Raw genomic sequence first — 14119 nt, 5'->3', positions numbered from 1 at the left:
TAAAGAAAAAGGAAAATTCAGATCATAAACTGTACCCTTGTACTCTTCTACACTACGCTTCTCTCCCCTTAACTGTCATTTTTTAGATTTCATTCAATATTCTTCTAAAGATGAGCTATATTTACATACTATATACACACATAAAATACATTCTTACCTCCCTCTTTCTCAGTATATAATTTCTTTTTAGAAATACTTCTCTCCACTTTGCTTTTTTTTTTTTTTCTTTTTTAACTGTTCCAGAACAAACCTATTTTGTGACCAAAAAAAACAGTGGGTCAGGCAGAAACAGTTAAAAAAATATATAATTTGGGGGAGCGGGAGTTGCAATGATCCTGAGAAAAAAAAGACTATAATAAGTAAACAAAACTCCACTCAAAATAAACCTGATAAACCAATACTTCAAAACATAGGAAGAAATTTAATGAGGATGATGGGAGGGATCATGCTAGACGGTATTAACTTTATGAAACAGTCTGACAAATTTTTAACTTTGAACATGTTGAAGATGTCAAAGAGATAAAGAATTTTTTACAACCTTTTTTTAAGGGTATAAAGCTATAACAGGGAGAAATGAAACTGGCAGGTGTATATGAAAAAACAATTCCAAATTTAAGAAATGAAAACGGTAAATACTGGCACGCAGAATCAATAAACAAAATAAACTTTAGATCGGACAGAAGCAAAAGAAAAATGTAAATGGTACCAAATTCATCTAGTACAAGCCACAGAAAAATAAAGAGAAAAAAAACTGAAAGAGCAATTGAAATAAGAGGATAAACTAAGAGACCCCAACACAGGTCTACCAAAAGAGAAGAAAAGTGAAAATAACAGAAGCAATACTTGTCTTTTTTTTTTTTTAGGGCCGAACCTGCAGCATATGGAGGTTCCCAGGCTAGGGGTCGAATTGGAGCTATGCTGCCAGACTAAGCCACAACCACAGCAACACCAGATCCAAGCCGAGTCTGCAACCTACACCACAGCTCACAGCAACCCCAGATCTTTTTTTTTTTTTTTTTTTTTTTTTTGTCTTTTTGATATTTCTTGGGCCGCTCCCGCGGCATATGGAGGTTCCCAGGCTAGGGGTCCAAGTGGAGCTGTAGCCACTGGCCTACGCCAGAACCACAGCAACACAGGATCCGAGCCGCGTCTGCAACCTACACCACAGCTCATGGCAACGCCGGATCGTTAACCCACTGAGCAAGGGCAGGGACCGAACCCGCAACCTCATGGGTCCTAGTCGGATTCGTTAACCACTGCGCCACAACGGGAACTCCGCAACCCCAGATCTTTAATCCACTGAGCAAGGCCAGGGATCAAACCTGCAATCTCATGGTTCTTAGTCGGATTCGTTTCCGCTGTGCCACAATGGGAACTCCCAGAAGCAATATTTAAAGAGCTGAGAATTTTCCAAAACTGAAGAAAGATCTAATTCCTTAGATTATATGTATACTCTGAGTGCTAGTCAGATACAGAGAAGTAGGTCCAAGCTTACAGGGCACTATGGCAAAACTGCAAAACACCAAGCACAAAGAACAGCAACTTAAAGGAAATAACTAACCAGACTATTCACAACAAATGTCCATAACAACTTAAGAAAACCACATGCAAACACTGGCATCAATGAAATGTTCACAAATCCCTTATACTGTCATATGGAAGTTAGGCAAGAGTGAAGACATCAGAGTTTACTGGATAACTCTCCATAGCTTAATATTCTTATTTTTCTAAAAGCCAGCATTACACAATACTAATAACTCAGAGATTTATTTCAAAGCATCTACTAAATTCACACATTTTAGCCCTTAAATATACAAACTAAAATGCTAATGGAATTTTGGAGAAAACAGCAGCATAAAGGGAAGAAACAAAAAACAATTCCCAAGAAAGAACTGTGAAAGGCAACATTAAACTTTATAAGACAACATGCAAAAGTATCTTTATAACTTTGAGGTAGGGAAGGATTTCTTAAATACGACACAAAGTACAAATCGTAAAAGGAAAATCCTGAGAAATTCAAATAAATTAAAATGTTTAACTTTGGAGTTCCCTGGTAGCTGCGTAGGTTAAGGATCTGGTGTTGTTGCTGCTGTGCCTCAGGTGTCTGCTGCAGCACAGGTTCAATCCCTGGCCCAGAAACTTCCTCATGCCACAGGCATGGCCAAAAATAACAAAGAAACCATAAGAAAGTGAAAAAGACAAGTCACAAAGCAGGAAAAGACATTTGTGACATGTGATTAGCAAAGAATTAGTATTCACAACATATAAAGAAATACTATCATCAAAAAGAAAAACCCAACCAGAAAATGAACAGCCACTTCTGAGAAAAGGAAACAAAAATGGCCAGCAAACATTTGAAAAGATACCTCCTCTCAGTAAGTAAAAATGCAAAACCTATAAATTAGCAATTCATACTCAAAAGGCTATCTAACTTCACTATTTACCAATATCAAGAACAACACAGGTTTGAAATGTGAGAGTCTACTTACACACAGGTTTTTTTTTTTAATAGTAGATACCTCAATACTATACAATATGCAGTTGGTTTAATCTGTAAGATGTTAAACCATGGGCTGGGAGGAACAAGGGATACAGAGGGCCAACTATAAATTACAGGTAGAATTTCAACTGCATAGAAGGTCCTTTTTCGTTTCCTTTGTTGGGGGGGAGCACTTGCGCATGTGCGCACACAATCTCTCTCTCTCTCTGACACACACACACACACACACACACACACACACACACACACACACACCCCGGCATGAGGAAGTTACCAGGCCAGGGACTAAATCTTCACTACAGCAGTGACCCCAGCCATGGCACTATCAATGCTGGATTCTTAACCTTTGGGCCACCAGGGAACTCTTTTCTCTCTTTTTTTAGAGGGTCAGGATTCCTACCCCCTGCCAAGTTGTTCAAGGGTCAACTGCATAGGCAAGAACCAGTGAGAGGAATAAACTGGTACAATTATAGTGGAAAACAATTCACCACTACCTGGAGTAAAGCTGAAAATGTACCTCTCCTACAATTCAGCAATTCCACTCAGCTGGATATAAGGTCCAAAACAATTTATTCAAAGGGCAAATCTCAACACATTAGTGGGTAGCAAAAAACAATTTAGTAAGTCTTGATTAGTGTTACTATTTTATTATATAAGGTTTCTCTTTTCCCAAGAAACTTTTGGTTTTATATGTGTATCTGATAATGTACTGAGTCTCATCATGTAAAATTTATTTCCTACTGTAAGTAGTAATAAAAAAGTTTTTTAAAACACTATCCTAGAGACGGTATGGATGTAAGTGCACCAATAGACCTGTATAAAGTATTCACAGCAGTATTGTTTATAATAGCAAAAAAAAACTGAAAACAACTCAGATGCCTACCAAAAGATAATAAATATATTGGAAAATACTCATATAATGAAATTCCATGCAGAAGTGAGAGTGAATGAATTAGAGCTACATACAACATGGAAAATAAAGTTGACGGAGAAAAAGGAAGTTGCAAGTAAACTCAGACAGAAGGATCTCATTTATATAGAGTTAATAAACAAATATAAAAAAAAAAGAAAAATACACCTCAATAACTGAAACTGAACCCAGAAATGAAAATACCAAATCATGTGAAGCTTGAGAAATTCATTTCACAGAAATCAAGTTCAGCCAACCTGAGATATCCAGATTATGAAAACTAGGTAAAATAATTATGGAGCACATTTTAAATGAACATGACTTCAATAAACTAATCAAGTACAGGTCAGAACATAAATGAATTCAACCTTTTTGTGGATATTAAACATTTAAAGTTATGGAGTTCCCATCGTGGCTCAGTGGTTAACAAACCAGACTAGTAACAATGAGGTTGCAGGTTCAATCCCTGGCCTTGCTCAGTGGGTTGAGGAGTGAGCTGTGGTATAGGTCACAGATGCAGCTCGGATCCCATGTTACTGTGGCTGTGGCAATTCGACCCATAGCCTGGGAACCTCCATATGCCACGGGTGCAGCCCTAAAAAGAAAAAAAAAAAAAAAAAAAATTAAGGTAACATCTTAAATGCTCAACAACACTGTGCTCAGAACATTGGGGAGCTTTCAATGTACAGCTTAGCCTGTTCAAATTTATTTCACGGATAACTAGATCTAAACATATGCAATCACCAAATAATTACTGTACATATTTCACTCAGAACACTTATATTACTGATCAACAAGATTAACTGGTACTAAGCATAGAAGGATTTTTGCTTAAATTTTGTCTTCCATTCCACTCTCATGAGTAAATCTGAAACCCTTATTCTTGAAGTCTCACTTTACTCAGCATTCCATGTAAGTCAACTAGCCATGCTAATGGAGAAGGATAACAGCACAAAGGACAAGTAAAGCAGAAGACTCCCAGTCATTTTCAAACACCAAGCAATTTATTCACTCATTAAAGTAAGCACTTGGAGTTCCCTGGTGGCTAAGCAGATTAAGAATCCAACATTGTCACTGCTGTGGCTCAGGCCACTACGGCAACACAGGTTCCATCCCTGGCCCAGGAACTTCTGCATCCCACAGGTGTAGCCAAAAATAAGGTGAGCACTATGTAAGTGCCAGAAATACGGTTCACAGTGGTGAACAGGACAAGTTCCCACCTCATAGTGCTTATATTCTTACAGGTTAAACAGGTATTAAATAAATAAGCATATATTATACATAATGTTAGGTAATAATGGATGCAGTGAAGAAAAATAAGGCTGAGACAAAGAATAAAGAGGAGGAGTTCCCGTCGTGGCGCAGTGGTTAACGAATCCGACTAGGAACCATGAGGTTGCAGGGTTCGATCCCTGCCCTTGCTCAGTGGGTTAAGGATCCGGCGTTGCCGTGAGCTGTGGTGTAGGTTGCAGACGTGGCTCGGATCCCGAGAAGCTGTGGCTCTGGCGTAGGCTGGCGGCTACAGCTCCGATTCGACCCCTAGCCTGGGAACCTCCATATGCCGCAGGAGCGGCCCAAAGAAATAGCAAAAGGACAAAAAATAAAATAAAATAAAATAAAGAGGACATGTGTTTGATGATTAGGGTGGGCCTTTCTGAAACAACCACTGAACAACACCTATAAGATCACATGTTAATAATTGAATGCACATACACAGGAATTAAGACTGAAAAAATTTCTTGTAAATTCAAAGGCTCATAGCCTACCTATAGCTATCTACGTAAAATATTTTATGGCCTTTGGTTTTAAGCAGCTTTTATTATTTTCTCTACTTGGAAAACTTTTAAGTTCTTGAATTTAAGTCACTAACTTTAAGAGTTAATCCTCTAACTCCAGGGAAAAGAAATCTTTATAAACTTAATGTAGCTTTCTAATACCTAACATCAGATAGCTGCAAATGGATAGCGTTTTTTGGTTTTTGGTTTTTCCAGAGAGCATTCTTACAAAACAGGTCAATGGATGAGAATGGGCTCTAGGGTCAGAATACCTAGTTCAAATTCAGAGTCCTCCTTTTATTTGCTCTGTGTCTTTGGACAAACTATTTAACTTGCCTCCCTCATTTCCACCCAATACTACCTATCTCATAAGGCTGTGGAGAAGATTAAATATGATACCATACAAAAAGTGTTTACAAAGCCTTGGAGCAAATGAGCACTCTAATGTTAGCTATCACTTATGCAGAAACTACTAACATAAGCAAGGCAAATGAGTCTCGGGCAGGTAAAATCCACACACACAGCAAGTAGCATTTATTAACTAGAAAAGCCAATTTCTTTTTTTTTTTTTTTTGGTCTTTTTTTTTTTTGCTATTTCTTGGGCCGCTCCTGTGGCATATGGAGGTTCCCAGGCCAGGTGTCAAATCGGAGCTGTAGCCGCAGGCTTACGCCAGAGCCACAGCAGCGCCAGATCTGAGCCGTGTCTGCAACCTACGCCACAGCTCACGGCAACGCCGGATCCTTAACCCACTGAGTAAGGGCAGGGATCGAACCTGTAACCTCATGGTTCCTAGTCGGATTCGTTAACCACTGTGCCACGACGGGAACTCCAGAAAAACCAATTTCAAAGTCAGTTCTTCCGACTCCCTACTACCCATACTTTTTCAATTTATACCACATATTGTATAAATATTATATAAATAAAGTGATAAAAAGATAAAGAGCAATAAGAAACTTGCATAGAACCTTAGAATTAATAAGGTCTAAGACCTGTAGGTCTCTTAACTGCTGACTTCCAGATCAGATTGTTTCCCTGGCAATTTAAATGACTCATTGTGTAAGAATAAATAATAATCACTCCACATTTTCCAAAGAGAATGTAACATAACATCAGGTCTCTTGATAGACAATCTAATGTAACTAAAAATCATGTAAGTTCTGAAATCTCTAGATATCAGAGTCAAAATAGAGAAAGGTAGATAAATGACATTCTCTAGTAATGGCAGGCAACTAGGACCCTATGGACCCCATGAAAACTATTCATTACAGAAGCTCTTAAAGAACTTTTCACTGGATTAAATATTTCCCTCCTTGGTAAAAATACACAGACTGATATGTACAGAAACCTAAATGCTTCTGGCTAGCAACCTACTCTCCTATATGTTCACTTATATTCATAAATTGATTAAATGTGAGAATAAAGACAAAGCTGTTATTTCTAAGAAAACTAAGTTAATTCTTTCGGAAGGCCTTGATGAAGGGTTGGAAAAATCTAGATTGACTTTGAAATTTGAAAGTTTCTCAGTGCCTACATTTTCATTCTACTTTAAAAAAAAAAAAAGGAGTTCCCACTGTTGTGCATTGGTTTAAGAAACCAACTGCAGCAGCTGGGGTCTCTGCAGAGGCACAAACTAGATCCCAGCCTGGGGCAGTGGGTTAAAGGATCAGGAGAATTGGATTCATTCCCTGGCCGCAGAACTTCCATGTGCTATGGGTATGGCCATAAAAAGAAAATATATATTAGAAATCATAGACAATGCTTTTAGGGTATGCCGTATGGAAAACAGATCAGGAGACCCCTCATCAAAGACAAGAGGTTGGCCCAAATAAAAAGACAGGAAAATAATAGTAAATCCAAAAGTTGAAACAAAGTGCACAGAAACCTTGAGTTCTTGCTGTAAGCCATTTTTAAAATTACCTAACCAACGGTCCTAATCATGCAGGGCAGTTAACAAGGTCTCCACCACACTCGAACATCACTCCCTCCAGCAGGGGTCCCGAAGGTTCCCTGCCACTTTTCTTCCACTCTTTGAGTATTCCTAGGAAAGGAACAAACTAAAAACTACATGTGTCCAAGGATGCAGTATCTACCACAGTTTAAAAAAAAACAAAAAACTGAAGGGTAAAGATTTTAATTCATTTGTAATTAATACATCTTTACTGAGCCCTTACTTGCTATGTACCAAGCACTGCCCTAAACACTTAGGACCCATCAATAAACAAAACAAAAAGCCCTGTCCTCAGAGAGGTTACATTACAGTGTATGTCTGGGGACAGAAAGAAGAGATAATAAATACAACAAGAAAATATTATAGCTTGTTGGAAGGTGACAAGTGCTATGGAAAACAGATGAGGATACAGGGATAAGTAGGGAAGTACAAGCTTCAAACAGCAAGGCAGACCTTTTTGAAAAATATTTTAAGAACAAAGATTTGGAGTTCCCGTTATGACACAGCAGAAACAAATCCAACTAGGAACCATGAGGTTGCGGGTTCGATCCCTGACCTCACTCAGTAGGCTAAGGATCCGTCGTTGCTGTGAGCTGTGGTGTAGGTCGAAGATGAGGCTCAGATCTGGTGCTGCTGTGGCTCTGGAGTAGGCTGGCAGCTACAGCTCCGATTAGACCCCTAGCCTAGGAACCTCCATATGCCATGGTGCGACCCTAAAAAGACAAAAAAAAAAAAAAAAAAAAAAAAAAAAAAGAAAAGAAAAGAACAAAGATTTGAGGGAGTTCCTGTCATGGCTCAGCAAAAACAAATCTGACTAGCATCTCTGAGGACTCAGGTTCAGTACCTGGCCTTACTCAGTGGGTTAAGAATCCAGCGTTACCGTGAGCTATGGTATAGGTCGTAGATGAGGCTCAGATCTGTTGCTGTGGCGTAGGCCAGTGGCAACAGCTCCAATTCGACCCCTAGACTGGGAACCTCCATATACCATGGACGCAGCCCTAAAAAAAAAAGATTTGAAGGAGACAAGAGAATTGGTCATGCAAATACCTCACAGAAACAGTGATTCAAGGAGAGGCAACAGCCAGTGTATTAGGGCCTAAGACAGCCAGTGAGGCTGGAGTGAAGTAAGCAGGGAGCAGAGTAGTAACTAACATAAGAAAGGTAAAGGGAGATGGGGAGAAGAGGAGTACCCAGAGTCTATAAGACCTTGTAGACCATAAGTGTTTTGAGAGAAGTGATAAGATCTGGTTGCTGCGCTGGAAAAGAAACTGCAGGGAGCTAAGATAGAAGCAGAGAAAGCTGTTAGGAGGTTAACTGCAGAAGTGTAGGCAAGAGAGTACAATGGCTTAGACCAGCCTGGTGAGCAACGGAGGTGTTAAGAAGTTATTTGATTCTCGATCTATTTTCAAGATAAGACAGAACCAAGAATGCCAAGTGTGAATGAGATAAGTCAAAATGACTCCAACATTTTTTTCACTTGAATGATGGGTAGAGCTGACATCTAACAAGATAGATTAGACTGCATCTAAGGCAGGTTTAAAGAGGAATATGCAATTTAGTTTGAGTTGAATACTTCAAATCCAAGTGGAAATTCAGAACAAGGTGTATGGAATATAAGAACTAAGTCTGGGCTGGGGGTATAAAAATGGGAGCCATCAGCATATGGGTATTTAAAACCATGACACTGGAAGAAATTACCAGAGGAATATAAAAAGAAAAATGAACCAAGGATTGAGCACTTCAAGAATGAGAACGAATCATAAAGACAGAATGAGGAGAGCAATTAGTGAGAAGAGAAACCCAAAAAAACAATGTCCTGGAAAGAAGTGTAAACAATTCATTTAAGTTCCACTTAGTGTACAAGCACTTTGCTGAAACTAGACTTAAAGTTAAAAGTTCTTAATCAGCCTATAGTCATTAAGGTGATAGGTAAAATACCAAATCATAACTTTTTAAAAAGGAGTTGAATATTTCTTACACATTTCCTAGGAATACTAGATTCCTATTGGAGACATTACTAAAACTACTTTCAGGACTAAAAGTATACATTTTGCCTATTTTATCTTTTTAACATAAAACCAATTTAAAAACCTATACTATTTAATAATTAAATTAATTTAAAAAGCCTAAATGGTTTACACTGCCATCTCTCTCAAAGACTGAGACATTTAACACCAATTCAACAGTCTGACAAGCAAACAGTTATAAAACATCATTACTTTTCTCTTTCTAGAGCTCACATACAGAAGTTAAGTCAAAATCCTTAGTCATGATATTCAAGGTTTTTCCCTTTCTGTTTAATTTTGCTTATAGAAAAAAGGCTTATATTCTTTCCTAAATCAGTGTTTTTCCTGTGCTTTGTACATAAAACATTTTTAAGATAAGAATATCCAAAGTCATGTTCAAAAAAAATGAATAAAGGGAACAACAAAACTCAATTTTATTTATGAAAAGAGTAAATAGTAACTAAAGAAATAGATACGTGCTTCTAGTCTCTGGGTATACTCTGGATTTACCTTCAAAATAACTGAAAACATAAACAGTACACAGAAAAAGCAGCTTATGTTACCCCCATATATTTGAATGTTCTTATAAAGCATGGTCTCTCTCTGCATTTCCTTATTACACATTAGGTCACATTCCTAAGAGACCTGGTCCACTACGTTTACTACAATTTAAATTTTTTACAAAGTATTGTGAGATCTTTTAGATTAAAGCTTCCTTTGCTATAAAAAATTATAATAAGCATCCAATTAAAAATACATCTTCCATACATTTCAAGTAAAATTCAAGTTAAGAATTTAACAACAGTAATACTCTTAACACAGGTCCTTTAGAAGTTAAGACTCAAAAAAAGCTTTCACTTCTCAGGCCCTTTATAAAAACCACACAGTCATTTAACATCGAATTATTAAAATGTTCTCCCTCCTAAAAGCAGATTAAAGCCTATAAATTAGAAGGAGGCTTAGGGTAAGAGATCCAAGAAAATAATTGCATCAAGTACAAGAGACTACTAACTAATGTTTGTGGAGGATATAGAAAAAACTAAACTAGAAACAAAATCATAAATTAATGATTTTAATTAATCATTCATAATACTGACCCTGAGTCATCAAGAAAGGGTAAATAATACTCAATATCCTTTATAATTTTAAAGTGCTTAATATTTTTAAGAAAAATTTTCATTAGGCTTTTGTTGTATCTTAAGTTTCAGTACAAATCTCAAGAAAGGTAAACAGAACACCTCATTCTCTAAGTGCACCTCACAGAGGCAGTTACACTGCTAATGCTGCAAAATAAGATGTGACATTTTTCTAACTCAGTGTTGGGGGGAGGGAAAGACGGGTGAATTAATGAATTTTTCTTAGAACCTACAAATAATAAACCCAGTTACTTCTTGTTAGATACCTGACCCGGGGTGGGGGGGGGCTTGCTTATGAGACAACAAATTAAATATGAACGTCTATAGCAAGGCATGTCTACCCAAAACACAGATCCACTCAAAAGTGCTCCAGTGTTATTCTTGGGACAATCATACCAGTCTCATCAGCGGGATTTCAGCCAAATTGGAGAGAGTGATGCCATGTGGCTGCTGGGTGAGATAGGGAGAAGTGCAACTTAAGCAAGAATTCAAACTTTAAGTCAGTTCCTACACAATTCAGAGTGCATAGTTCACCCTAAAGTGTCTACCTTTAGCAGGCTATGGGTGTCCACATTTCTCAAGGTTTTCCACAAAGCACCTCAAAAAACCCACTACTTTAAATAGCGAACTTCAACTGTAGCTTTTTAAGCAGCGCTTATTCAGATACCCGCTTGGGAATCCTTTACTGGTATAGGCCCAAGCATGAATTCAGAGTCCTGTTTGCTCCCAGAAGGAACAGCTAAAATTCAACAGCCCGCTCCTGAACCACATCAGGGTGCAGCTGGCCCAGGTTAGGATGCCGCTCCCGCGTCTGGGGCTGCGGGTATCTGGTACACACATGCTCCTTCACAACCAACGTCTGCGGCTGCACCTCCCACACCGTACGACTTCTCTCGGCTACCAGTTTGGTGTTCTGCCGAGGTGCCCAACGCCAAAAATCTCATTGTTGGAAACTAAAGGGGGGAGGGGTAAACAGTAAGGAAGACACACCCCTCAGGGAGAGGATGGATAACTTCCCCCGTCTCCAGGGCGGTCCCCACATTTTTCCAAACTCTCCTCTCATGCTGCTTCCCATCCCCAACGGCCCCTCTCCAGGACCCCGGAAGAGCGCGGGGCGGTGGGTGAGAGCACTGGGAAGAAGCGAGCGCCGGTTCCCCCTGACCCTCGAGAGCGGCGAGGGCTGGAATTCCAGCATGGCGTAAGCGTGGCCCAGCTCCGGCCCAGGGACGCCGGCGGGGACGCGCTCCCTCAGTCCACCGGCGGTGGAGACCGTAATCCGCCTTCCCGGCTGGGGGCCCTCACACCTGGCTAAAAATAGGAGCCTCGGTCACCCCAGGGCCCTCTCCGGCCGACCTCGCCCTCAGGAGACCTGCCAGGAGCAGCCGCCGCGGCTGAACCGGGGTCGAGCCCGGGGCGGCCCGGCGAGGCCGAGAGGCCCCTCAGAGCCCGCCCGCCAGGGCGGCCCGGCCCAGGCAGAAGCCCGGCGGCGGTCACCCGGCGCCCGCGGCCTACCCGGCGGGCGACAGCGGACGGTGTCCCGGCCCCGCGGCCGCGCCCCCCGGCAGGCGCGGCCCTCCAGTCTGCCTGGGACCCCGCGACCGGCGCCCCCTCCCCCTCACGGTCCCCGCGGCCCGAGCCTGGGCCCAGCGGGGCCTTTTCTCTCTTACCCTGAGCGGCCGGGAAAGGAGACCGGGAAGACGCGGCGGCGCCGGCAGTACGGCCCGGGCCGCGCGCTCCGAGTCCCCGCCGCCGCCGCAGTCGCTCAGGTGCCGTCGCGCTGCCAGGCAGGAAACGGGCGGCTTCGGGGCGGGGCGGGGCGGCCCCGGCACGTCCCGGCGTCTGGGCCGGCGGTGCCCGGAGACCAGCCCCTTAAAGGGACAGGAGTCGCCGCCCCGACCCCCGCGCGCTCTGCTGTGAGCTTGGGTAAGTCCCAGCGTCCCGCTGGCTCGGGATTCCGCGGCTTTCCTCCCGAGATAACGTCTCGGTGGAGGGTGGGAGCCCCGGGTCTCGAGGCTCAGTGGAATTCCCTTCCTGCGCGAGAGCCCTGCTCTCTCTAGTCTCTCTCTCTCCTTCCCGAAAAGCTGGTTTCGTCTTGCATGCCCGCCTACAGAAGCACCACCTGGGCCCCGAGACTGGATTTTTTTTTTTTTTTTTTTTTTTTAAGCATTAAGCAAATAGTACTCGATTTCACTTAGCCCATTCCAGATTCCTCCCCACAAATCTCTAGAAAACGGAATCTTCCGTTCCTCTGTCTCCAGAGTTGCTGAATTCTCCTTTGGGCAAAACTGGCGTCAAAGAGAGAGAAATTTTAAACCGACCCAAATAATTGTGTGCAAATATTGTGTAGCTGTTGTGTCTGCCAGCTGGTGGCCATTCATTAAGCCCCGGCAAATAACTAGAATCCGAAGCGGAAAGAAGAGGTTGGCCAGAATCCCTGCTTATTAGTTTGCTCTTGCTACAAGAATGACAGCTGTCTTCCTGGTCACTGGCAAATGAGATGTGTTGATTATCATTACTTACTGCTTAACAATCTCTCCCAGAATGCCAGGCATTGCCCAGAACATATACAAAACATTACAAGCTCTCCTCAAACGTTATGGGAGCTCAAAAATGATTCAAACCCTTTTAGTGTATGGATAGAGATACATAAAATTAGGACTCATCACTAACACCTCTCCCTACCTACTGACAGAGGGGAACAAGAACAATTTTTAAATAACGGATATCAAAGCAGCTCCTACACAGGATTTTCCTTTGTATGGGCTGGCTAAAAACATACTATACATTTGTATTCTAATTACTTTTTTGTCAAAGCTTTCTAGAGCATCCCCGAAGTACAAATGAAAACTGTACAGTATGTGGTAGCCTGAGATGTTGAGAATTCTGCCTGTCTTCAGCCACTATGTTCTCCAGAGACGCATTCTGTCTTATTTTAACTCCAGAAATGCCGCCCTCTTTTTTGTTTCTTAGTAGGGTTACTCAGCACCTCAGTGGTTCCAATGCCCTCAAAGCAATCTATCCCTAAACCATCAGCTGTTTCCTGAGCCTGTGCCAAAGGATCCACCTTCGGTGAAGAGCGAAGCCATTAGTCTCTTAATACAAAGAGGAAAATATACCATTTCTATAAAGGAGTTCAAGGACTCTTGACTAGCCTACAAACGACCATCTAATTTCCTATGGTTAGTACTAAGCAGGTATTGGGTTAGAAAAAAAATCTATCCTTTTTAAGATTTCAGTAAAACCTCAGTGTCATTTTAGAGACCGTAATTTTTAGGTATTTTGTATATGGAGCTTAGGGACATGTTTGCCTTAAATATACCACTTCTTATAGTCAGGGATCACTCATTTTTGTGTTACATAGTTTGAAACAAAGACACATAAATGTATCAGCTATTTCAACTTTTCTAAGTGATTTAACTTTGACTTTTTGAAAGGGAAGTGACTGGATGCTTCATTCCTTCTAAGCTTTATATTTATTCACATCAAAACAAAAAGGTTTACTAGAACTCTTATGAATAAGCCCTAATAGAAATTAAGACCTACCCTCTTAAGTTTTGAAGTATAGTATAATATGATATCATTAACTATAATTAACAGATATAATTAACTTAAGATATAATTAATCTTGGTTGCTGCTTACCAACCAAGTTACTGAAGCAGCAACTAACTTGCTAAAAACAATTAGCACTCCTAGCATCCGAGGTATCTCTAGTTGTAACAACTAAGAAATTAAATTTTATTGAAAACTATGAAGGATAACACTGTTATCTAAACAGTATCCTCCCCAACAAAGTACAATTTACAGGAGATTGCCTTCTGACTTTTAGCATGTCATAATCCTTT

General features: G+C 40.9%; 1 protein-coding gene across 15 annotated transcripts in view; it reads right to left on the bottom strand.

Annotated features, from left to right (window-relative positions):
- Positions 1-12331, bottom strand: part of KTN1 (kinectin 1) — a 109382-nt gene extending 97051 nt beyond the window's left edge. For 9 of the 15 annotated variants that reach the window (XM_021085523.1, XM_021085629.1, XM_021085751.1 and 6 more), the window contains exon 1: positions 11944-12326. The gene's annotated coding sequence lies outside the window, so the exon portion shown is untranslated. 15 annotated transcript variants of the gene reach the window in all.

Source organism: Sus scrofa, chromosome 1 (assembly GCF_000003025.6).
Source record: "Sus scrofa isolate TJ Tabasco breed Duroc chromosome 1, Sscrofa11.1, whole genome shotgun sequence".
Lineage (NCBI taxonomy): Eukaryota > Metazoa > Chordata > Mammalia > Artiodactyla > Suidae > Sus > Sus scrofa.
Note: the sequence above shows the minus strand (reverse complement) of the source record. Positions and strands in the feature narration are given on the sequence as shown.